A 25,905-nucleotide genomic window follows, 5' to 3' on the forward strand; every position below is an offset into this window, starting at 1 on the left:
TGTCCACCCTGCAAAATGACAGGACTTGGACCTGAGCCTCAGCTGACTCAGGCTCTGATCCAGCCCACTAGCAGGGTCCTAGGACCTGGCTCCCATGTGCTTTCTGAACCGAGTCAGACTGATTTTCTGTGTGGACAGAATGGGGGCTGTGGCTCAAAGCTGACTCAGAGCTCAGGTTTCGCATGCAGTGTAGACATACTCCAAGGGGAAGGGGGAATGCTCTTCTACACTCATTGCCCCCTTCACACCCAGGCACAGTCTAGCCATATGACAGTTAATGCTCCCTAAACATGGCTCTTGAGGCCCATTGTGATAAGGTCCCTTCAGGACAGGGCAGGCTGAGGTCCCTTTCCAGTGTATAAAATAAAGAGTTAGCTCAGGAAATCAGCCTGGGCTAGGATCTGATGAAGGTCATTCGAGCAGCCCCTTCAGTAGCGACCCTAGTAAAGGAACACAGATCAGAAGTATAGATTGGGCCTGATTAGGCCTCAGCTGGAGTATTGTGTCTGGTTCTGGGTGCCTGTCATAAAAATAAAGGGAAGGGTAAACCCCTTTGAAATCCCTCCTGGCCAGGGGAAAGCTCCTCTCACCTGTAAAGGGTTAAGAAGCTAAAGGTAACCTCGCTGGCACCTGACCAAAATGACCAATGAGGAGACAAGGTACTTTCAAAAGCTGGGAGGAGGGAGAGAAACAAAGGGTCTGTGTCTGTCTGTATGCTGGTCTTTGCCAGGGACAGAACAGGAATGGAGTCTTAGAACTTTTAGTAAGTAATCTAGCTAGGTATGTGTTAGATTATGATTTCTTTAAATGGCTGAGAAAAGAATTGTGCTGAATAGAATAACTATTTCTGTCTGTGCATCTTTTTTGTAACTTAAGGTTTTGCCTAGAGGGGTTCTCTATGTTTTTGAATCTAATTATCCTGTAAGATATCTACCATCCTGATTTTACAGGGGGAATTTCTTTATTTCTATTTACTTCTATTTTTTATTAAAAGTCTTCTTGTAAAAACTGAATGCTTTTTCATTGTTCTCAGATCCAAGGGTTTGGGTCTGTGGTCACCTATGCAAATTGGTGAGGCTTTTTATCCAACATTTCCCAGGAAAGGGGGGGTGCAAGTGTTGGGAGGATTGTTCATTGTTCTTAAGATCCAAGGGTCTGGGTCTGTAGTCACCTAGGCAAATTGGTGAGGCTTTTTACCAAACCTTGTCCAGGAAGTGGGGTGCAAGGTTTTGGGAAGTATTTTGGGGGGAAAGATGCGTCCAAACAGCTCTTCCCCAGTAACCAGTATTAGTTTGGTGGTGGTAGCGGCCATTCCAAGGATAACGGGTGTAATATTTTGTACCTTGGGGAAGTTTTGACCTAAGCTGGTAAAGATAAGCTTAGGAGGTTTTTCATGCAGGTCCCCACATCTGTACCCTAGAGTTCAGAGTGGGGGAGGAACCTTGACAGTGCCATATTTCAGGAAGGATGTGAACAAATTATAGAAAGTCCAGAGAAGAGCAACAAAAATTATTAAAGGTCTAGAAAACATGACCTGTGAGGGAAGATTGAAAAAATTGGGTTTGTTTAGTCTGGAGAACAGAAGATTGAGGGGACATGATGGTTTTCAAGTACATAACAGGTTGTTAAAAGGGAGGAGGGGCAAATTATTCTCCTTCACCTCTGAGGATAGAACAAGAAGCAATGGGTTTAAATTGCAGTAAGGGCCATTTACATTGGACATTATGAAAAACTTGTGAACTGTCAGGGTGGCTGAACACCGGAATAAATTGCCTAGTGAGGTTGTGGAATCTCCATATTGGAGATTTTTAAGAGTAGGTTAGACAAACACCTGTCAGGGATGGTCTAGATAAAACTCAGTCCTGCCAGGAGTGCAGGGGACTGGAGTAGATGGCCTCTTGAGGTCCCTTCCAGTCCTATGAGTCTATGATTGTGTCTGATTTTCTTGGTCCTTGTTTTTCTCTTGTGGCCAGTAACCTGAGAGTTGACCTTGTATCCTTTGAGTCTTTGCAATAGTTAAACTGTGGGATCCAGATGAACGTGAGTCTCTTCCACTCCTGTGTCCAAGGCTGAGCCCTGACCTGTCCTCTCTGACCCCGCAGCCCACTCTTAATGTCACAATTACCTCAAAGAAGCACAGTCCTTTCCCTCCCTCTCCCCGTGGCAGGCTTACCCCAGAATAATACCCAAGGGCATTTGCGTCATTCATTTCTCTAGGAATCTAGTGGCACTGAGGTGGTGCTCCCCATTTTGGGTGCACAGGGGACTGGTGCCTCTGCTTAGCTATTATGAAGATTAATGGGACTTACAAACATGCATCAAGGACAGAATGAGTATACCTCTCAATATGTTAATGCATCTTTTTTTGCTATTAGATACCCTTGTGTTTTTAATGACCTTTTATTGGTACAACGATGTCAACCTTTTCTGTGGAACACAAGCTGTGTTTTCTCCACTATTCAGTATTCAGCAAATGCAGTAACCTCAGGGTCACACAAACTTGTACCCTGTGTTTCTCAAAGGCAAAACGTAGCCTCGTTCAGAGAGGTGGGCACAAACCCTCGCATTACCAAAGCCTCACTTAAGTCTTTTATGCAAAAACTGAGCTGAATCTCAGCCCAAAGAAATCCTTTTGTCCCAGCTCAAAAGAAGGTCCTTTGATGCAGCCTAGTCTCCTTTTTATTAATTATTCTGTTAACAGCTGAAATGAAGCAAGACAATTCATGAATTAAATCTTTAATGTAAAGTTCTATAAGGCACCCCTTATTGAAAAGTCCTGTGAAATTAGTAGAAAATAAGAACTTGATTATACTTTTTGGTCAACGTGTGGAAGTTAAACAGAGAATTGTATCCCTGCTTTAAAATTAGCTAGAGTGATTAAAACACCTAAAGAATTTAATATAGAATGAGATCCTAGCTCTGTTTTAAAGTTATTTGTGTAGAATCCTAACACATTTCTGTAGAATCCTATTACATTCTAAAGGAATTTTTCCATAAGGGACCTGACTGACACACACTCTATGCCCTGGTCTACACTAGGAGTTGAGGTCGAATTTAGCAGCGTTAAATCGATTTAACCCTGCACCCGTCCACATGACAAAGCCCTTTTTTTTCGACTTAAAGGGCTCTTAAAATCAATTTCCTTACTCCACCCCTGACAAGGGGATTAGCGCTGAAATCGGCCTTGCCGGGTCGAATTTGGGGTACTGTGGACGCAATTAGATGGTATTGACCTCCGAGAGCTATCCCAGAGCGCTCCATTGTGACTGCTCTGGACAGCACTCTCAACTCAGATGCACTGGCTAGGTAGACAGGAAAAGGCCCGCGAACTTTTGAATTTCAATTTCCTGTTTGGCCAGCGTGGCAAGCTGCAGGTGACAATGCAGAGCTCATCAGCAGAGGTGACCATGATGGAGTCCCAGAATTGCAAAAGAGCTCCAGCATAGACCGAATGGGAGGTACGGGATCTGATCACTGTATGGGGAGAGGAATCCGTGCATCAGAACTATGTTCCAGTTTTTGAAATGCCAAAACCTTTGTCAAAATCTCCCAGGGCATGAAGGACAGAGGCCATAACAGGGACCCAAAGCAGTGCCGCGTGAAACTTAAGGAGCTGAGGCAAGCCTACCAGAAAACCAGAGAGGCAAATGGCCGCTCCGGGTCAGAGCCCAAAACATGCCGCTTCTATGATGAGCTGCATGCCATTTTAGGGGGTTCAGCCACCACTACCCCAGCAGTGTTGTTTGACTCCTTCAATGGAGATGGAGGCAACACGGAAGCAGGTTTTGGGGACGAGGAAGATAGCTCACAGCAAGCAAGCGGAGAAACCGGTTTTCCCGACAGCCAGGAACTGTTTCTCACCCTAGACCTGGAGCCAGTACCCCCCGAACCCACCCAGGGCAGCCTCCCGGACCCGCCAGACAGAGAAGGAACCTCTGGTGAGTGTACCTTTTAAAATAGTATACATGGTTTAAAAGCAAGCATGTTTAATGATTAATTTGCCCTGGCATTCGCGGCTCTCCTAGATGTACTCCCAAAGCCTTTGCAAAAGGTTTCTGGGGAGGGCAGCCTTATTCCATCCACCATGGTAGGACACTTTACCACTCCAGGCCAGTAGCACGTACTCGGGAATCATTGTAGAACAAAGCATTGCAGTGTATGTTTGCTGGCATTCAAACAACATCTGTTCTTTATCTCTCGGTGTTATCCCAGGAGAGTGATATCATTCATGGTCACCTGGTTGAAATAGGGTGCTTTTCTTAAGGGGACATTCAGAGGCGCCCATTCCTGCTGGGCTGTTTGCCTGTGGCTGAACAGAAATGTTCCCCACTGTTAGCCATGGGGAGGGGGGAGGGTTGAGGGGGTAGCCACATGGTGGGGGGAGGCAAAATGTGACCTTGGAACGAAAGCACATGTGCTATGTATGTAATGTTAACAGCAAGGTTTACCGTGAAAGAGTACCTATTGTTCTATAAAATGTGTCTTTTTAAATACCACTGTCCCTTTTTTTTCCTCCACCATCTGCATGTGTTTCAAGGATCACAGGATCTTCTCCTTCTCAGAGGCTAGTGAAGATTAGAAGGTGAAAAAAAATGCACTCTTGATGAAATGTTCTCTGAGCTCATGCTGTCCTCCCACACTGACAGAGCACAGACGAATGAGTGGAGGCAGACAATGTCAGAGTGCAGGAAAGCACAAAATGACCAGGAGGAAAGGTGGTGGGCTGAAGAGAGGGCTGATGCTGAAAGGTGGTGGCAGCATGATGAGAGGAGGCAGGATTCAATGCTGAGGCTGCTGGAGGATCAAAGTAATATGCTCCATCATATGGCTGAGCTGCAGGAAAGACAGCTGGAGCACAGACCGCCGCTACAGCCCCATGTAACCAACCGCCCTCCTCCCCACGTTCCATAGCCTCCTCACCCAGATGCCCAAGAACGCGATGGGGGGGCCTCCGGCCACCCAGCTACTCCACCCCAGAGGATTGCCCATGCAGCAGAAGGCTGGTATTCAATAAGTTTTAAAGTGCTGTGTGGCCTTGTCCTTCCCTCCACCACCACCACCCCTCCCAGTGCTTCTTTCCTCCACCACCCCTCCTGGGCTACCTTGGCAGTTATCCCCCTATGTGTGTGATGAATTAATAAAGAATGCATGAATGTGAAGCAACAATGACTTTATTGCCTCTGCAAGCGGTGATCGAAGGGAGGAGGGGAGGGTGGTTAGCTTACAGGGAAGTAGAGTGTACCAAGGGGCGGGGGGTTTCATCAAGGAGAAACAAAGAGAACTTTCACACTTTAGCCTGGCTAGTCATGAAACTGGTTTTCAAAGCTTCTCTGATGCACACTGCACCCTCCTGTGCTCTTCTAACCGCTGCGCGTAACCAGCAGCCAGGCGATTTGCCTCAACCTCCCACCCTGCCATAAATGTCTCCCCCTTACTCTCACAGATATTGTGAAGCACACAGCAAGCAGTAATAACAGTGGGAATATTGGTTTTGCTGAGGTCTAACCAAGTCAGTAAACTGCTCCAGCGTGCTTTTAAACGTCTAAATGGACATTCTACCACCATTCTGCACTTGCTCAGCCTATAATTGAACAGCTCCTGACTACTGTCCAGGCTGCCTGTGTATGGCTTCATAAGCCATGGCATTAAGGGGTAGGCTGGGTCCCCAAGGATACATATAGGCATTTCAACATCCCCAATGGTTATTTTCTGGTCTGGGAATAAAGTCCCTTCTTGCAGCTTTTGAAACAGGCCAGAGTTCCTGAAGATGCGAGCATCATGCACCTTTCCCGGCCATCCCACGTTGATGTTGGTGAAATGTCCTTTGTGATCCACCAGTGCTTGCAGCACTATTGAAAAGTACCTCTTGCGGTTTATGTACTCGTCGGCTTGCTGCTCCGGTGCCAAGATAGGGATATGGGTTCCGTCTATGGCCCCACCACAGTTAGGGAATCCCATTGCAGCCAAGCCATCCACTATGACCTGCACATTTCCCAGGGTCACTATCCTTGATATCAGCAGATCTTTGATTGCGTGGGCTACTTGCATCACAGCAGCCCCCACAGTAGATTTGCCCACTCCAAATTGATTCCCGACTGACCGGTAGCTGTCTGGCGTTGCAAGCTTCCACAGGGCTCTTGCCACTCGCTTCTCAACTGTGAGGGCTGCTCTCATCTTGGTATTCATGTGCTTCAGGACAGGTGAAAGCAATTCACAAAGTTCCATGAAAGTGCCCTTATACCTGCGAAAGTTTCGCAGCCACTGGGAATCGTCCCAGACCCGCAACACTATGCGGTCCCACCAGTCTGTGCTTGTTTCCCGGGCCCAGAATCGGCCTTCCACTGCATGAACCTGCCCTATTAGCAGCATGATGCCCTCATTGCCAGGGCCCATTCTTTGAGAGAAGTCTGTGTCCATGTCCTCATCACTCTTGTCACCACACTGACGTCACCTACTCGCCCGGTTTCGCTTTGCCAGGTTCTGGTGCTGCATATACTGCTGGATAATGCGCGTGGTGTTTAATGTGCTCCTAATTGCCAAAGTGATCTGAGCGGGCTCTATGCTTGCCATGGTATGGCGTCTGCACAGAAAAAAGGCACGGAATGATTGTCTGCTGTTGCTCTGACAGAGGGAGGGGCGACTGATGACATGGCTTACAGGGTTGGCTTACAGGGAATTAAAATCAACAAAGGGGGTGGCTATACATGAAGGAGAAATAAGAACAACTGTCACACAGAATGGCCCCCTCAAGGATTGAACTCAAAACCCTGGGTTTAGCAGGCCAATGCTCAACCCACTAATCTATCCCTCCCTCTGGTATTTCAGGTAGGACTGAATCTCCATTAAAGTTTTCAAGGTGCCCCTGACAGACCTCACCAAAATGATTGTCGGCCGTTGATTTCACGGAGGGAGGGAGGGAGGGAAGGAAGGAGGGGGGAGCAAATGAATACAAAACAAATCTGGTCTATTTCTTGTTTTGATCCACTCCATCTATCTTTGGCTAGCAGCAGACGGTGCAGTAGGACTGCAAGCCATCCACATCTCCTGGCTGCTCAGCAGAAGATGGTACAAAAGGACTGCCTGCAGGACTAAAGAGAATGACCTGGTTGAGTCACTCCTAATTTAGTCCCTGCGCCCATGTCTACCCAGGCGCTCCTGACCGACCTTACCGAGGCGGCCAGGAGCATCTCAGACATGACCTCAGATGGTTTTCAGGCCTATTGCACCGTCTGCTGCCACAAGGCAATGGGTTGCTGCTGCTGTGTAGCAATGCAGTACCGTGTCTGCCAGCACTCAGGAGACATACGGTGACAGTGAGCTGAGCGGGCTCCATGCTTGCTGTGGTATGGCGTCTGCACAGGTAACTCAGGAAAAAAAGGCGCAAAATGATTGTCTGCCGTTGCTTTCACAGAGGAAGGGAGGACCTGACGACATGTACCCAGAACCACCCGCGACAATGTTTTTTGCCCCATCAGGCATTGGGATCTCAACCCAGAATTCCAATGGGCGGCAGAGACTGCGGGAACTGTGGGATAGCTACCCACAGTGCAACACTCCGGAAGTAGATGCTAGCCTCGGTACTCCTCCAAGTTAATGCACTTAGAGCATTTTGTGTGGGGACGCACACAGTTGACTATATAAAAATGATTTCTAAAAAAACCGACTTCTGTAAATTCGACCTAATTTTGTAGTGTAGACATAGCCTACGTAACTCCACACAACAGGTTTACAATCTAAGTAACTGCTGCCTTCTGTGAACTGTTTGGAGCATGGAATGTCTTTTTGTTCTGTGTTTATCCTGCACCTAGCACATTGGGGTTCTGGTCCATGACAGGTGCTCCTAGACACTACAGTTATAAAAATGATAATAATAAATAGGCTTCCCACCTCGCTATCCCAGCACGTCTCAGTACTGACCTGGAGGGACAACCTATCAGTCTATTTCAATGTACATGTCCATTTATCAGCTGACACACATGGGTGCCAGTTTGTGCTGGTTTTTGTAATATTTTGTAAACAGCCATCAGCTAGTGGTAACCTGTCATCACTATTGGCTTGAGCTGGATTTGAACTGGTAACCTAGAGGTAAAAGGCTATCCGTTCCTTCAAGTTCAAAATTTCTTTTTGGCTTGACTCCTTATTGCTGGTTCTCTCTTATTTATTTGGCTTTTTAGCTTAGCTTCTGGATGCAGCTGCCCATCCTGGTTTCCTAAAAGACTACTTTGAGAAAATGCAGCCAGAAATATAGCGTAGTGCAATGAGAATATTAAATGCCAAATGACCACTGCCTATCCTGCTGATCAATAGTGTTTCTTTGTTTACTTGTAGTCCCCAGTCTGTATTTATCAGTTGTCTCTAGCCTTGTACTTAGATTATAAACTCTTTGGGGCAGGGACCATCTTTTTGTTCTGTGTTTGTACCATGCCTAGCACAGTGGGGTCCTCTAGGCGCTATACTAATACAAATAATAAATCATAATAATAGATGTAGTGGACCAGTTTACTGCTCATGTTGGTCCTGTTCTGCAGCTAAACAGAGAACCTTTTTCTAAGGCTATTTGTTGATCTAGCACTTTTCACAATCTCATTCTCTATGTGAAAGAGAGAGAGCTGGACAAACTCTTTCAGTGAACAGTAAATTAGCATTTTTTAGGGCACCCAAACTATTTGTGAATTTGAGTCAAATTAGGCAAATATTTTAGCTGAAAAAAGTTAATTTTCCACCTTCCAAAATGTTTTGACATTTTGGTGTGAAAAACTGAAAAATAAATAGTTTTGGTTCAGAATGAACCAATTTTTTTTTTCAGCCACCAAACTGAAAAAATCAATAACTTGACATATAAAACAAACTAACTTTCTTAATTACATCCAGCTAACAACTTTTATGTTAAATCTCAGCACAGTCTGGATACTAGGGTGATGGGTATAACAAACAAAACAGAATGTGACTCTAAAGGAACCAATTATAGAGGCTGGAAAACTGGTTTTATTGTAACAATATAGGCAGATCCCGTAGTTGTAGAGTCCCTGCCAGATCCCACTCAAAAACAAGGGGTCCCAGAATGTATCACTGTCTGCATTTAAATCCCAGTGTCATAAGTTTTTTGCTCTTTTTTTTTAATGTTGCAAATGTGTCATAATTAATATGTGATGCAGTACCACTAAGTAGAACTCAGAAAAGGATTTTTTTTCTTGAAACTTCTTTCAGCAGCATTTCAAATGTAATTGTTTTTTGCAATTAAAATTTAAGACTAGAAGGGGGAGAAGCAGATGGGAACTCACTGCTTAAGGCTTTAATTCATTTTGACCTCCCAAGTGTCTTGTGCAAAGTACTGACTGGGCATCTGAACTCCTATTTGAATGAGTTATTTTAGTCATTGGACTTGTGGGATAGTTGTAGAACCTAGACTGTGAGCTTCTGGGGGCAGTGACTGTCTTTTTGCTGTATGTCTGCATGGGCCGTGTACAATGGGGCTCTGATGCCTGCTAGGGGCCCTAAGGTCCAGTACAACTGAACAACAACATGGAAATGTCCCCCCACAAAGATGAAGTTGAACTAAACACACGATACCAAAATATCTGAACGCTCAAAATCCAAATCAAAATTTCACAGATTGAGCCTCTCTTCAGTGAAATAGTCAAAGACAACTGACTGTGTGCAAAGCACTTAGGTTCTGGGAGGGTGCCTGATCCCACTTACAATGAAATCAGTGGGAGTTTTGCTTGATGGGGCTCCAGGGACCTAACAAACAGGCAATGAAAGAACAGTTGTTTTGGCAGTTCTTGTTAGACCCTGAAACCACCTGAGCTACAAAAAAAAAAACAAAAAAACAAAAAACCACCTAAAAACCCACCACAACCATGAAATTGATTTCCTAAACCAAATGGCAGATGCCTAAATGTTATTGCCCCTTTAAACTCTGAACAAACCCAACCTTCTGATCTTTCCCAGTACAGTTTGCAAGGACAGCACCTTAAATGACTCCATCTCTGCTTTGCAAATAGCTGCCCCATTTCAGAACTCAAAGTATGTTTCCATGTGGAAAGATCTAATTCGAGACCTATTGAGTTATCTAGTTGCCTCTTTAAACCCTCTAAGAGAATCTCTACCCAGTAAACAGAACAAGCAATAAGAAGATGGTTAAGGGGGCAAGGAAGGGAAGAGGCCTGAATTCTAGCTTTTGTGGGGAGCAGGTGTGATGGGTTGGGTCACAGAAACCCCTTTGGGACTGCCACCTGATGTGCCTTGACTACCTCTGAGCCTGTTTTCCTTGCCAGCTTGGGACTTCAATGCCTTGCCTTGTTTGAGCCAGACACGCTTGCCTGCTGCAAACACAGATCCAAGTCTGAACCACATCCCCCCAAGTTGCAGGCTTAACTGAAAACAGCTTAAGAAGTGCTCCTGTCTCCAGCACGCAGATACCCAGTTCCCAATGGGATTGTGACAGATCCTCTGCCCGGGAAGCTCCGTCCCCTCCTTCTGGGGCCGCTGACTTCCTCAATAACGCTCAGAGAGGCTTCCAGTTATGCAGCACCTGTGGCTTTATTTACACACACACTTCTCCCACCACCAGCGTTGAGCTGCTTACAGGGTTAGGTCCCTCTTTAGCTAGCAGTCAGCCTGCAGCCAGGTGCCTCACCTTTCCCTCTAGCTGCCCCCTTTATCCTGGCTCCCAGCCCTTATAGCTGCTGGCTTGTCAGGCCCGCAGCTGGGGCCAATCCCCAGACCAGGCATCTATTTCTCTTGATTGGAGCTGGCTGAGCAGGGGCTAATTAGGTGCTTTTGCACCAGCACCCTGCTACAGGGATCTAAACCCCAAATAAATATGTTTTACCCTGTATAAAGCTTGTACAGGATAAACTCACAAAGTGTTCGCCCTCTATAACACTGATAGAGAGATATGCACAGCTATTTCCCCCCGCCCCCCGGTATTAATGCTTATTATGGGTTAATTAATAAGTAAAAAGTGATTTTATTAAATACAAAAAGTAGGATTTAAGTGGTTCCAAGTAATAACAGACAGAACAAAGTAAATTACTAAACAAAAACAAAACACACAAGTCAATGCCTAATCCAGTAGGAAACTAAATGCAGGTAAATCTTACCCTCAGAGATGTTCCAATAAGCTCCTTTGACAGACTAGCCTCCTTCTAGTCTGGGTCCAGCAATCACTCACACCCCTGTAGTTACTATCCTTTGTTCCAGTTTCTTTCAGGTATCCTTTGGGGTGGAGAGGCTATCTCTTGAGCCAGCTGAAGACAAAATGGAGGAATTTCCCTAAGGGCTTATATAGTCTCTCTCTTGTGGGTGAAAACCCCCTCACCTCTCCTATGCGGAATCCAGCTCAGGATGGAGTTTTGGAGTCACATGAGCAAGTCACATGTCCATGCACGACTCAGTTCTTTACAGGCTGGTGCCACATTCCCAGGAAAGCTCAGATGTGGATTGGCGTCTCTCAAAGTTCATTGTCAGCTTAAGTGTTTCTTGATTGGGCACTTACTGAGAATAGTCTTTTTTCAAGAAGCTGACCAAATGCTTCACTGAGGCTACTTAAATTCAAACAAGTACATAGCCAATATTCATAACTTTGAATACAAAAATGATACATGCATACAAATAGGATGAATATATCCAGTAGATCATAACCTTTGCAGAGATATGTTACATGGCATATCTAGCAGAAAACATATTCCAGTTATGTCATATTAACACTCATAAGCACATTTCTATAAAGTATTATGGGGTGCAACATCAGAGCAGGCTTCATTATTACTAGCTGGATAGGAAGGGAAAGAGGTCCATGTCACCCCTGGTGTAACTCTATGGAAGCCAGTGTAACAAGACCAGAGATGAATTTGGGCCAAGAATTTCGGCGACTCCTGCCTATCTTCTTGGTGTGTTCACAGTGTCTATATCATCAGGGAGAGATTCCAGGTAACGCTGGCCTGGATCAAATGAAAATACAGGGCCCCAAGCCCATTTGTGTGCTCTGGTGGTTCGGAGGCAGGAGTGGAGATAACCTCCAGAGAATGCTGGCACCTTCTTAGTGGCTGGATTGGCTGATCTGTGTGATCCTGCTTTGATCCACCTTGGAGGTACCTCAGACCACAGGACAAGCTCAGTCATTGGGAATGGATGATCAACCTAACACACTTCTATAGAGATCAGCACCAGTCTAATCTTTGGTCTGAGCTATTTGAATCTTTCCAGCTAGCTCTACTGAACAGCCTGGGCTTTCAGCATGTTCAGAATCTAAAATCAGATGGGCCTGTTGCAGACATTCCTTATTTTCATAATGGGCACCCTACCATGCAAAAAAAAAGCCCACTGTAAATTAGCATTATCCTATGGGTCTCTCAGTGCATTCTGGTGTGATCTTCCTACTTAGGCCTTTTTCCTGCAATGGGATTTGTGTGGGTGTGAACATGGCTGTGTGGCGTCCCCTCGAACATTGAACTCGGTGGGATGTTGCTCAAGGGTAAAGGTCTGCCAGTGCAGGTCACATGGCAGGATTGGGCCTTGGACTGTAATCTCCCCAGAGCAGGGCTTATGTCTTCCTTTTGTGTCTTGCTGTTAAGGCATGCTCAGAGCTCTGCTTCCCAAATACCAATAATCAGATCCCCAAACACCCCTGAACTTCGGGGTGTTTAACATTTGAATCCGAATGTTGCAGCTTTATCTTTTATTAGAACATCCCCCCAGATTTTTAATTTCCCCCAAAGCAAACTTTGTTCATCTATTTAACATCAAAACAGTAAAGAACTGCAGGTTAGATGCATCCCTAGTGCAACTCCATTGACTTCAGACAAGGAACACCAGGGATGAATTTGGCCCAGTATTTCTGTGCAATGCTCTGGCTGCTGTGGCTCTTACAGGGCACTCCTCTATTTCTTTGCCATATCTCTGCATGGTAGGTTATTTACAGAAGTGGTTTCTAAAAATAGCCAGCTGGATTGAGCTGTGTCTTCTCTATCACCCCACATAGCTGCCAAACTCTGCACAGATGGGCTGCTCCGTTCAGAGATGCTCTTTTACAGAAGGTTATTCCACATAATCTCATTATTCCTGTAGGTGATTGTGCTGAGCTGCTGCTGAAGCTTGTTCCCAGCATAACTTTTTATTCTCCACATGTCAGGTCGATAGTTAAGTCGCTTGGTATGTGCTTTGTCCTGGTTCATGCTATTTTGGGATCTGGACTTGTAATACTTTTATTTTGAATTCTCTGAAGAAAATTCTCCCACATTATTCCTGACACGGACAAGCTACTACCAGCATGTTATTTTCATTGCCCTTGGCATTCAGGACTGCCAGCCCCACACATTCAAGAGTCATGTGTCAGGCCCCAAAAAATCATGAGATTGGCTTAAAAGTCGTGAGAATTTAAAAAAAAAATAATATGGTCATTGTTTTCTTGGTTTTGAACCTTTAATTTAGGGTGCATGTTTTCCAGTGCCTCTCTCTAACCACGAGGGATAGAAATGTAGGGTTTTTTTTTTAAAAAAAAAAGAAAGCTGAGACTCTCTCCTATTCATTTGACTCCAAGAGCTGAAGTTCCAGGAAAAGCACCAAATAGTGCCATTTAAATTGCAAAAGTCAGCAAAACTACTGATCTGTGTTTAATTCTCATATAGGACCAGACGGCCACCTTTATTCATAGTGAGTAGTACCGGACTCCTCCAATAAATCCCATTTAAAATGCATGGAACTACTTGTGGAGTAAGACCTTACTCGCGCTGAACAGCGGTACACAGTCTGGCCCATAACGCCTTTGTAAGCTTCAATATGGATGGCAGCCTGGAGCTGCAATGCTCTGAGGAGCTGATGTGCTCAGCCAACAGGTAAAGCTTAAATCTCTTTCATTTGCAAGAAGACAAATGACTGGGAAGCTGGAGCAGGCTGGTGAAGTGCCCGTTTAGCCATGTCTCCTAAGTGACTTCAGGGTTCCCCAAAGCTGTTGGCTGGAAAGCCCTGGAAGCCTGTTTGTACAGCACAGGTGACATGTCAGTACAAACCTCCCTGTTCTACCCAGCTCGTGTTCCTCACTTGTGCCAAGGATGAGAAGCTTGTTCATGGAAGGAAGTCTCTAGGGTCATTCATTCCTTGACCTCTCTCCTGAGCCCACAGGCAATGGTATCAAATGAAGGTTATCTATAAATCCACCCCAGAGAAATATTTTATTTCTATAGCTCTTAAGTGGTACATGGTACTGGACAAACACATTAAAAAGGACAGGTCCTTGCCTCCAGAATGGGAGTCAGAAAAGGGATGGCGAGCAATGCCAAGCAAAGCTGGAGGAGTAGGGACTGATATGGGAGGTAAGAGCATACATATTGCATTGTTTCCTGTTCTTTCTTTTGTTTTTTATCATCGTGTTTGCTTGTTGAAATATATTATATTTGTATAGAGGGAGGAAAGTCGGACAAGTGGGTGACAGTTTGGGCTAGCAGATGGAGCACTTGGACTGAGAATCAGATAACCTGGGTTCTATTCCTGGTTCCTTCACTGACCTGCTATGTGACCTTGGGCATGTCACTTCACCTCTCTGGGATTCTGTTTCCCCTCCCATCTGTTGTCTCATCTATTTAGATGTAAATTCTTTGGGGCAGCAACTGTCTCTTGCGTGGTTTGTACAGTGTCTAGCACAAAGAGGCCCCATTATTTGTTGGGCCTCTAGGAAATACTGTGATACTGCTAAGTTTCAGAGTAACAGCCGTGTTAGTCTGTATTCGCAAAAAGAAAAGGAGTACTTGTGGCACCTTAGAGACTAACCAATTTATTTGAGCATAAGCTTTCGTGAGCTACAGCTCAATAAATTGGTTAGTCTCTAAGGTGCCACAAGCACTCCTTTTCTTTTTGTGATACTGCTAAGGAAAGCGAGGAGTTGAAGAGTTAAGGTATTGGCATTTTGTGAAATGGATTGTGCAGACAAATGAAATTTCCTCTTTTTTTTTTTAAGGCATATCTTTATTGTGATGTTTATAAGATGAGCATGCAGATCTGCGAGCCATAAAGCGCAGCGCCCCAAAATATAATGCAGTACAGCATGAGTTTTGTCAGTGAGTAACAGGATAAAGGGTGTGATTACAGACATTGCTTTCGGAGACACAAATGCAAGCACTTAGTGTTTCTAATGATATCAGGCGCTCATCTTGCAGAGATTGCTTGTAGTTTATAACACGTTTCTGTTTGTCAGAAGGTAGGAGTCAGTAGACAGAATTGCTGTATTCCATTTCTCTACCTGCTGGGGTAATAGGGAGAAAGCAGCAAATGCTGCTTTTATTTCCTTTGGCATTAGTTCTCTGTCACAGGCTGCATGGTCACTGTGAAAAGCCTCTGGGGCTGTTTCTACATTACACTTTACCCCCCCTAAGTGAAAGACAGAGAGAGTTTCTAATTAAGGTCCTGGGGAGTGTTCAGTCTTTTAGGCTACCGCACCTGAGGTTAAGAAATTGTCCTTGTACGTTCCTTAGATGCTAAGGATGGATATTTGGATTGGTATTGTCACCATTTTAACAATAATCTTTCTATTCTGTATCTAGTGATGATGAGTCTGTTCTACTGGAGGAACATTGCCCCAGTTTAGTAACCTAGAAGGAGTGCATAGGAAAAGAGATCTAGATGGCACAGTAGTTTCACACAGTAGCCTTTCTTGTATGACGATGTATGTTGTGTTCCTTCAATGTGTTGTTATACGGGTTACAAGTAAAATGAACTTGTAGTCTCAGTTCTAGTATGAATGGATTTAGCCTATGTTAAAGGGCCAGATCCTGATACTGTTGCTCATATTGAGTAGTATCTTATTCTGGGAGTAGTCCCATTGAAATCAATGCTTGTGCAGTAAGGGACTACTTGTTGTGAGTAAGGCTATGAAATTCTGGCCCTAAGGGAGCCTGATGTGTTCGTCTCTGCATAGGAGCGCTCTAGGAGGGATAGTCTGGCAGTAGTGGGCTGGCAGAGCTGTTTCTTTGGAGAAGCTTATGTAACCCACATGCTTACATGGCAGCATTTAGTGGTGCAAAGAAGGGAAGAAACAGGGGGGAGAATACTTAGTCCCTTGTTTTGTGGGGCTCTGAGTGCTTGCAGACTTGCCAGAGCCATGCAGGATGACTCTGCTGGATGGACCTGAATTATCTAGAAATTGGGTGTGGTGGGCACTCAATGTGTTCATTAGCTGTTTGAAGTATTTGGGTGACTTCCATTGTGGGCAAGCAACCTGGTAGTGTAACCCACACACCTCCTGGGTGGGGTGTTCTGTCCCATCTAGTGGCACCGAGACCACTTAGAGAGAGAAAAGGAGTCTGCTCTACAGCCTTAGCTAAGAGTCAGTTGGCTTTTAGCTCATGTGGTAGAAGCTCATGCACTAAGCTCCAGAGGCCCCAGGTCTGAGGATGACCGGGGTCTGTCGGTGTTACAATAGCACACCCAGAGTCACTCTCCGGGAAGGGAACAAACAGGAACTCAAGGGGACAGGGAGGAGTTTATAAACAGGAAGAGTGGGAGCCAGACTGAAGGGCTGAATGATGTAACAGTGCAAGGACTAGAAGGGTCTGCTGTAAGGATCGTGCTCCAGGGACTTTGCCAGGCTTGTTGGATTAGACTGCAGGCTCCCTCGCTCCATTGGAGAAGAGGACTAGAACTGCAACAGGCTGTGCAAATTGCAGATTTCTGTTGCAAAAAATCAATGGGGGTTTGAAGGAGATTGTGGGACAAGCACTTGGTTCCCAACTTGAAGGAGCTGGTGTGCTCAACATTCCACAGAGACTGAGAAGGGTAAATCCTCCTAGGAAAGAGCCTTGTGAGTGGGGTTGGAGGGGGAAGAGGAGGGGAGGGGAGGGGAGGGGAGATATATGTATATATGTGTGTGCGCACACATAATTCTATTTTGCATGTGAAGATGTGATAATCACAAGTACTCAAACTGGGGGAAAATCCCCTCAAAGTGGTGTGATTAAGAGTTGTGACTGACAGTATTCACAGTTGCTGTAAAGGTTTAGAAGAACAGAATATATGAATGGCCATACTGGTCAGACCAATGATCCATCTAGCCCAGTATCCTGTCTTCTGACCATGGTTCCTGATGCTTCAGAGGGAATGAACAGAACAGGGCAATTCCAAGTGATCTATCTGCTGTCGTCCAGTCTCAGGGCTTGTCTACAATTCAAATGCTACAGCGGCACAGCTACCTACCTCCCATCCCCAAGAGGCGGTAATGAGGTTGAAGGAAGAATTTTTCTGATGAACTGTCGCTGTCTACATGGGGATGTAGGTCAGCGTAACTACGCCTCTCATGGGTATGGATTTTTCACATCCCTGACCAACGTAGTTAAACAGACCTAATTTTGTAGCGTAGATCAGGCCCCAGCTTCTGACAGCTGGAGGTTTAGGGACATCTGGAGCATGGGGTTGTGTTCCCTTACCATCTTGGCTCTAAGGAAGATGTGGACAAATTGGAGAGTCAATAAAAATGATAAAAGGTTTTAAAAACCTGACCTATGAGGAAAGGTAAAAAAACAACTGGGCATATTTAGTCTTGAAAAAAAAGAAGTCTGAGGGAGGGCCTGATAAGTCTTCAAATATGTCAAAGAGGTGGTGATCATTTGGTCTGCATGTCCACTGAAGGTACAAAAAAGAAGTAATCGGCTTAATCTGCAGCAAGGGAGGTTTAGGTTAGCTATTAGGATAAAATATCTAACTATAAGGGTAGTTGAGCATTGGAATAGGCTTCCAAGGGAGGTCATGGAATTCCCATCATTAGAGGTTTTTAAGAACAGGGTAGGCAAACACCTGTCAGGGATTGTCTAGGTATACTTGGTCCTGCCTCAGTGTAGCAGGCTGGACCAGATGAGCTCTCAAGGTCCCTTCAAGCCCTACATTCTGTGACTCAGTGATTAGTGTAGTGCTTTTCCCAAGCCTCTTACACTTACACCCAGCCTGCCTACACTAAGTGCCTGGCTCTCAGTTTCCCATTATCACATGCTCCTAAAATTTTATCAGATTAATGTCTGAAAAAAAAATAATTTGAAAGGACTTGCATCCCCCATTTCTGTATTTAGAAGAGAATGTTGCTCTGAAAAGAGGAGGAATGTTTCCTCTTGGTACATTTGAGCTTGGTGGTGTTTGGTGTTAATGCATATTTTGGACAGAATAAAGCTGTCTAGTGTTCACCTATTTAAATAATTTTTTCTATTATTTTCTATATTAAGCATGTTTAAACTAGTGATGGGTGAACGAGTTCCAGACATTATAAAAAACAGCTAGAACCAGTGCCCCTAGAGGTGAGGCCTAAACTAAGATTCTAGATCTGACCACTTTCAACATTGGGAAAGTTCAGATCTAAACTGCATCATAAAAGCATCCAAACGGAATCCCTGAATTTTGCTCATCATTATTTACAACCTTTACATGAAGCATCTTTGATATTCCTGGAATTTGAATTTGTGCAAGTTCTTGATGGTATCTCAGAGGAGTAGCAGAAACAGTGCCTGATCCTCCTCTTGATGTACACCAATGTTTCTCAGGAAGAAATTTACTGAAGTCAGCTGAGTTGCACTGGTGAGATCAGAAGTAAGCCCACAGTATCTTTTATGTTAGTCTGCTCCTTCTTGAGTGTGCACAGTATACAAATACACACACATTGCTGGTGGCACATTTCTTTTTTGTACTAAAAGGCTGTAGATACCAATCCAAGATAGCAAAGTGATTTGCCATGATTAGGCATCATGTTTTCACTCACACTAATTCATAAGGAGGAGATTCCCAAATAATCCATTAGTTAATAAAAGAATTCCACCACTTCAATAAATTTACTCTTTTTAGAAAAAAAATGAGTGTATCAAACCAAAAAACTTATGGTTGGTAGAATTAAACCTGGCTGCAAATGGAGAATTGTAACACATGTAACAAAAGATTGTAGCTATAGTACCAACCTGTTTAGGGATAGATCATGTCTAGTTTTCTGTGAAGTACTTGAGAATGCTATAAAATAATAAAAGTGAGGACTAGGACAATGAGAGTAAGAATTAGCTTGCTAAAATGACCAGGTAAGAGAAATGTATGGATCTCAATGGATGATTGTTAATACATCACTAGGGTGGGAACTGGGGTTTCCCAGTTTAACATCCCATGCAAATATTTTATTTGGGCTGATTGCAGAAGGCACATTGGATAGCAAGGTCATGTAATGAATAATTTTTTCAAGGCATTATCTGGTTTTCCTTTTGGAATCTATGATTTTAGACCAGCATTTCATCTTCTTACATTATCTCCCAGTGGAAAAAAGTGTCCTGTCCCATTTCTGCTCTGTATTCAGGTGATCTGACACTTCACACCATGGTTGAATTGCTAAGATTGTCTGACTGTGGGTCTGCTGAGTGAATATCGCTTCTACATTATTTCAGGTCTATTTAAGTCTCCGTGCACCTTGCATTGCTTTCCATTCATTCCATGATCAAATTAGTGTTGTCTAATTCCCTCAGTGTAATTTGGCCTGACCATAAGCACAATAATTTAAAAAGAAAAGTCCTTCCCCCATATAGTCCATATAAGCAGGTGTTAGGAGAATATCCAGTTGGACCATACTGAATGGTATCGCTGTGCTTTTTGTTGGAGTGTTCATTTTGTGTATGTGTGCTTAAATCCAAATAAATTGTAAATATTCTACCAACATTCAGGCCATGATACTGGACTGCTATGCATGCATCCACTTTTAGGGTGGAGGGTATCTTGTCTTGCAGACGTTAGTGTGTGGGGCATTTTGATACTGGATACCTGGTGGAAAAACCCTCCTACAGATTATTCCATGGCATCTTTTAAATTTCACACAGAGCAAATAGGACTGTTTATTTTTAAGATCTCATCTAAAGGAACTACAAACATTAAACTGCATAGAATTCAACTTCCCTGTCACAGAAGGGTAAAGGTCTGGATTGACCTTGTGGGCAACGATCTGTTACAAACCCGACTTTTAGGCTATTAGCCCTTATCCAAGATTATCTTTCCCTGAATGCCTTGTGATCTTTGGGGACTGCCAGTTACAAGGATTAAAAATGTAAGACCTCACACCTGGTGATGCTGACCAGAATAGCTGTTGCTTCTCCCAAGAATCCTAGTATGAGAGAATGAAGAAAACTTCCATGCTGGCAAAACTAATATGATCTGGTCCTGGATAGCTTGCATGTTACTGAAGATGCAGCTCTTGCTTACATAGCATCCTGCAAAGCAGAATTGTCAAGGCATGAAGGATCCCAGAGGAACAAACTGTTTTGCTGATTAATTAAAAAGCAGGTTACACTAGTGCACCTGTGACACCTAAGAACATAAGAATGGCCATGCTGGATCAGATCAAAGGTCCCTTTAGCCCAGTATCCTGTCTTCTCATAGTGGCCAAAGCCAGGTGCCCCAGAGGGAATGAACAGAATAGGTAACCATCAGTGATTCATCCCCTGTCATCCAGTCCCCGCTTCTGGCAAACAGAGTTTAATCATTGATGGACCTATCCTCCATGAACTTATCTTGTTCCTTTTTTGAACCCAAGTGTATTTTGAATCTGGTGTATTGTGCTTTGCTAGCACACCAATACCCAGGAAAAAACTGAAGCAGAATGGTTCCCTGTGCTGCTACTTCTCTGCCTGTCTAGGAAGATGAAAAGATGAAGGTTAAAAACAAGCCAAAACCCAAACCTGCAAAACCCTGTGGGAGCTCATTGATTTGAGCCAGTAATGAAAAATACTTCATCACTGCCTAGCTGTAGTTTAATAACAGAACCATTATTATACCAGTAATTTCTCTCAGGTCTCCTACCCCCTCCATAAAGGTGATTCACATTACAACATGTGGGGCAGAAGAAGCTGGAGCATTATGCCGGTGTTAGTATCTATACTGTGGCAAAATACCTTGTTCTCCTCAGCAGATTCAGTCCTTTTTAGCCTTGGAAACACCAGCTTGGGCAAGACAAATACTTACAGGTAGCACAGGGTCTGGTTATTCTTTTCCCTGATCGTGCATGGTTTAGCCTCCCTTCCTAGAAGGGTTCTATGTCTTACTGCCCTTAGCCTACTAACAGCTTCCCTCCCTTCCACTGGGGGAGGGTTTAAAAAGGTCTCCAGCAGTTGGAGCCAGCTGAACCTAATTAGCTCCCTAGCAACCCCTTTTCCAGCTGAACCTTATTTCCCCCTGGTTCTTCTCAGTGGACAGGGAGAGGCCTTTTAATCTCCTGGGACTAATTACTATCCTTCCCTTTTTTGTAGCTGTTTGTCCTGGGTTTACCAGAATAGCCTCTGATTGTTCTGCTTTAAACAATCCCTGCATAATAGGAGATGATTCTGAATGGGGGGTGGCTTTGCTTGTCACAATAAGAAAGAACTTAACTCAGTGAGGAGTTCAGCACAATAACCCTCTAATTATGCAACTTCCTTTTGTATGGATCCAAGTACCATTCATTGCCAGTGCCTTAGCGCACAGTCTTGTGATTCTTTAAGGGGCCTCGGGACAGGATGTCTATGATGGGAAACAGTGGTGCAGAGGTAAATGAGGACAAGCTGCACAAGAACAAGACTTGTTCTTCAGCAACATTTGGAAAACTAAGTTGTCTGCATCACTGATTGCATTCATGGTATGATGTGGGGAGGCGCTACCTCTCCCCTGAAACTTGACCCAGTCCTGGGGAGTGAATTGTTGTCTGGGGCTCAGTTTTCCCCTTCCACTGAAATCCAGTCCTTCTGCTGGTCTCCCACTGTGCCCTCATCTGTAGCCCAGTTGTACAGCCCCAGGGTATTCTGCAGAGCAGGAGTAAGTGCTGGGCTGATGCAGCTCTTCCTCCTCACCTCGAGGTGGCATAATTTAGGTGGTGGAATCTCCTTCCTTAGAGGGTTTTAAGGCCAGTCTTGACAAAGCCCTGGCTGGGATGATTTAGTTGGTGTTGGTCCTGCTTTGAGTAGAGGTTGGACTAGATGACCTCCTGAAGTCTCTTCCAACCCTAATCTTCTATGATAACGTGCAGCTCGTCTATCATACTGCTGTGTGAGGAGATGGGAGACGCTAAGGAGCATGGCAGAGTAAATGCAGACAGGCTACTCTGGTGGGAAGGGCGGCAGAGGAGAGTAGTAGAGTTAGGAAAGAGGCAAGGTGGCTGCATTTAAGTAGGGCTAGATTCAGGCCAAGGCCCTGAGCTCCTTGATTCATACTAATGTCAAAAGAAAAGGAGTACTTGTGGCACCTTAGAGACTAACCAATTTATTTGAGCATGAGCTTTCGTGAGCTACAGCTCACTTCATCGGATGCATACGTGAGCTGTAGCTCACGAAAGCTCATGCTCAAATAAATTGGTTAGTCTCTAAGGTGCCACAAGTACTCCTTTTCTTTTTGCGAATACAGACTAACACGGCTGTTACTCTGAATACTAATGTCAGAATCTCAGATTTCATTTGAATAAGGGGAATGCTCTAGTCCTCGTGGTTGTGGGGAAAAGCTTTAAAATGTGAATCAAGTGCAAACCAATGCTCTGATGTCTGCATACAGCCTGATAGCTGTGAGATAGGGAAACTGCCCAGTTCTTCGCAATGGGGCATTATTGCCAAGACCTGGGGAAGCCAATTCAGGGGTTGGTAGGGGGCAGGGGTTGAGTGACTCCGGTAGTGGGAATTCCATAGGAAAACCTTCTGCTGGTTCCTACTAGTTCTTGTTGGTAAGTAGGTTTTGGAATAGAGAATCAGGCCCGTTAGGCGACAATTCCTGGAACTGCTGGATTTGCTGTTTGCTCCTGTGGAGCCATCTTGTAGGGAACAGGAGAAAGGAAAAGCTGCAGGGAATTTGCCCACCTCTCATCTGCCACTAGCACCTGCATCATCGGAAACAGAAAACTGTCGAAATCTCTGAATCATGCACACAGCCAGTCTACTAGAACACCCATTTGTTATTATTTCATTCACCTTCCCTCACGCTGCTTGCCTCTCTCACCAGTCGTCATGAATATAGGGGGAAGGGTAGCAACCTTTAGGTATCCTTAGCAGCTGTACTGGATTGCCTTACCTGTAAAAGGTTAAGCAGTTCAAATAACCTAGTTGGCACCTGACCAGAAGGACCACTGAGGGGAAAAAAATACTTTCAAATCTGCGGGGGAAGGATTTGTTTGTGGTTCTGTGTGTTGTTCCTTCTCCGGATGGAGGGAGAAGCCAAGCAGGTACAATATCTCCTGAAAAATATACCTGGAATAATCCATTTAAAACCACAGAAACTGTGAGTAGGGCAAGGAAATGCATTAGGTTATCTTTTGTTTTGGCTTGTTAATTTTCCTATGCTACAGTGGTAGTCTCATTCCTGTTTTTGTAACTGAGCTGAGCCCAGAGGGGAATCCTCTGTGTTTTAAATCTTTCTATTATTCTATTCTATTATTCTGTAAAGTTACCTTCCATCCTGATTTTGCAGGTGTGATTCTTTTACTTTTTTCTTTATAAATAAAATTCTTCTTTTAAAAACCTGATTAATTTCAGTGTCCTGAAGACAAAGGGTCTGGTCTGTGCTCACATTGCTAAGGCAACTGGTTGGTATTTTTATTCTCAAGCCTCCCCAGGAAAGGGGGTGAAGGGGCTTGGGGGATATTTTTGGGGGGATAGGGATTCCAAGTGACCCGTCCCTGAATATTTTGTGTAAATCACTTGGTGGTGGCAGCAATATCAGTCTAAGGAATTCGTGCCTTAGAGAAGTTTTAACCTAAGCTAGTAAAATATAAGCTGGGGTACAGATGGGGGTCTTTCATGCGGGTCCCCCATCTGTACCCCAGAATTCAGAGTCTGTGTGGGGGAACCCTGACATATGTTCTGTCTTTTCTAGTCAGACTGCAAGCTCTTTGGGGCAGGGAAAGTCATCTATTGTGTTTGTACAGCCCCAGCTGGTGGAAGCTACCACAGTACAACTAAGCAGGCAAGGTGATGGGGCAGGAAGGAAGGCTGTTCTAAAGGCCTTTGGTTAGGAGAAGGAGAGGACAATTAAGTGCTGCTGGGGAAGTGGAGAAAAGGGGGAATTAAATCTTGTTACGCTCCTGCCAAGATCAACCCAGGCTGTTTTTTTAATATAGCAGTTTATAAAGAAGCTAATAAGCTGAGAGCATACAACAAGCATATCTCATAGTCTTTCCCAGAATACCCTCTTTGCTGCCCCAGCCCCATTTTGCAGCACATTAGTTAGTTTAGGGCCCAGTCTTCTTGTCTATTCAGGAGTAAAGGTTTGCAGGATCAGGACCTTTTAGAATACAAGGTCCCCAGGCAAGGGATAGGCCTTTTGTTCTTTAATTGGCTCCTGTGGTGCTGTGTTAATAATAACCATCATGTGGCAACACTCACAGTTTAATTATCCATCCAACTAGGGAGAACTCCAGACTTCCAACAATTCCAGCAAAAATAAAAGGCTTATTTGTTAAATAGTATTTATCTGAGAGTGCCTTTGGATCCTGTACCTTATATAGGAAGGAACCCTAGCAATTCACCAGGCATAAATAAACCACATGGAAATTTTTGTTGAAGGTTGTCTAATAGCATAAAAAAAACCCCCATATCAAAGAAGAAAAAAATAGAAAACATCACAGACTCCCTAAATACCGTAGACTGGCACAAGAGTCTAAGTAAGCCAGAGAGACAAACGTGTCACTAAAGAACACAGCAGGGTGAATTTAAAGTGATTCTGTAAAAGAGTCTGAACAGCAACATGGGAGCAAATCCTGAGTGCTTTGCTTGAACACTGTACTCAGTGGGATTGTGTGTGTCTATAAAGTGAGCAGGATCTGGCCAGCTTGCATGACTATATTCATGGATATTTTATTTTAAACAAAAATTGAAAGTCATTTCCATGCACTGTTGAAACCCAGATATAATTGCTCATGCATTAGACCCATAAAGTGAAACCAACCAACATCCAAACAGTGTGAAGGACACAAAGTAAATCAACAGAACAAGTAGCTGCTAGTATTCTTTATTTGTGGTAATATGGTAGGACCAAATGGCCCCAGTTGTAGGCTCTTGCCATGCTAAGTTCTGTGTAAACAGAAATTACACATAGTCCCTACCCTTAACAGCACTAAAATACAGAAAGTCAGTGAAAAGTGTGTTAAAATGTTAATATCTTTTCAGTTTTGATAATGTGATTAAACCCATGCAAAGAAATTTCTTAGGTTATTTTTGTCCTCACAGTGCTCCTTTAAATATTCCTGGTAAATTTGACTGTATAGTTCCCATTGTCATTTTCTTCTTTCTATTGAAAAAGATGCAGTACCCTCTTCTAATGGTCTGAACACTGGATTGGGAGCCAGTGTGCCACAAAATTGATGCCTGTCCTTGGGCAGGTAGAAGACCAAGATTCTCCGAATCAGGTATTTAAATCCACACGTGGGCACCCAAGTAAAAATGGCCTGATTTTCGAGGTACTGAGCACTCACCACTCCTACTGACTTCAGTGGGAGCTGTGGGTACACAGCAGCTCTGTCAGCAAGCCTTATGTTTAGATGCCTACACTGAAGCACCATGTTTTGAAAACTACTTATGGCCTTAAAAAGAACAGGAGGACTTGTGGCACCTTAGAGACTAACACATTTATTTGAGCATAAGCTTCCGTGAGCTACAGCTCATTTCATCGTAGCTCACAAAAGCTTATGCGCAAATAAATTTGTTAGTCTCTAAGGTGCCACAAGTCCTCCTGTTCTTTTTGCGGATACAGACTAACAGGGCTGCTACTCTGAAACCTGCTTATGGCCTTAACTCCTCTGCACATCCATTTCCCCATGTGCAAAGACGGTATAAGGATGCTGACTGTTGTGTTGCTGAATTAGTTTGTCTGTAGAGTACTTTGAAGGTGACGAGTGCTTTATCAATACTCCGTATCATTATTATCCAGTGTGTACTGTTTATGTTGTGGGGTATT

The 25,905-nt window shown here is 44.2% G+C and overlaps 1 protein-coding gene across 3 annotated transcripts in view; it reads left to right on the plus strand.

The window, feature by feature from the left end:
* The window catches only part of MAPK4 (mitogen-activated protein kinase 4), a 161,537-nt gene that overhangs the window by 26,079 nt on the left and 109,553 nt on the right, over positions 1–25,905 (plus strand). The gene's annotated exons all lie outside the window — the stretch shown is intronic.

The sequence above is a fragment of the Caretta caretta genome, chromosome 5 (genome assembly GCF_965140235.1).
Source record: "Caretta caretta isolate rCarCar2 chromosome 5, rCarCar1.hap1, whole genome shotgun sequence".
Classification (NCBI taxonomy): Eukaryota; Metazoa; Chordata; order Testudines; family Cheloniidae; genus Caretta; species Caretta caretta.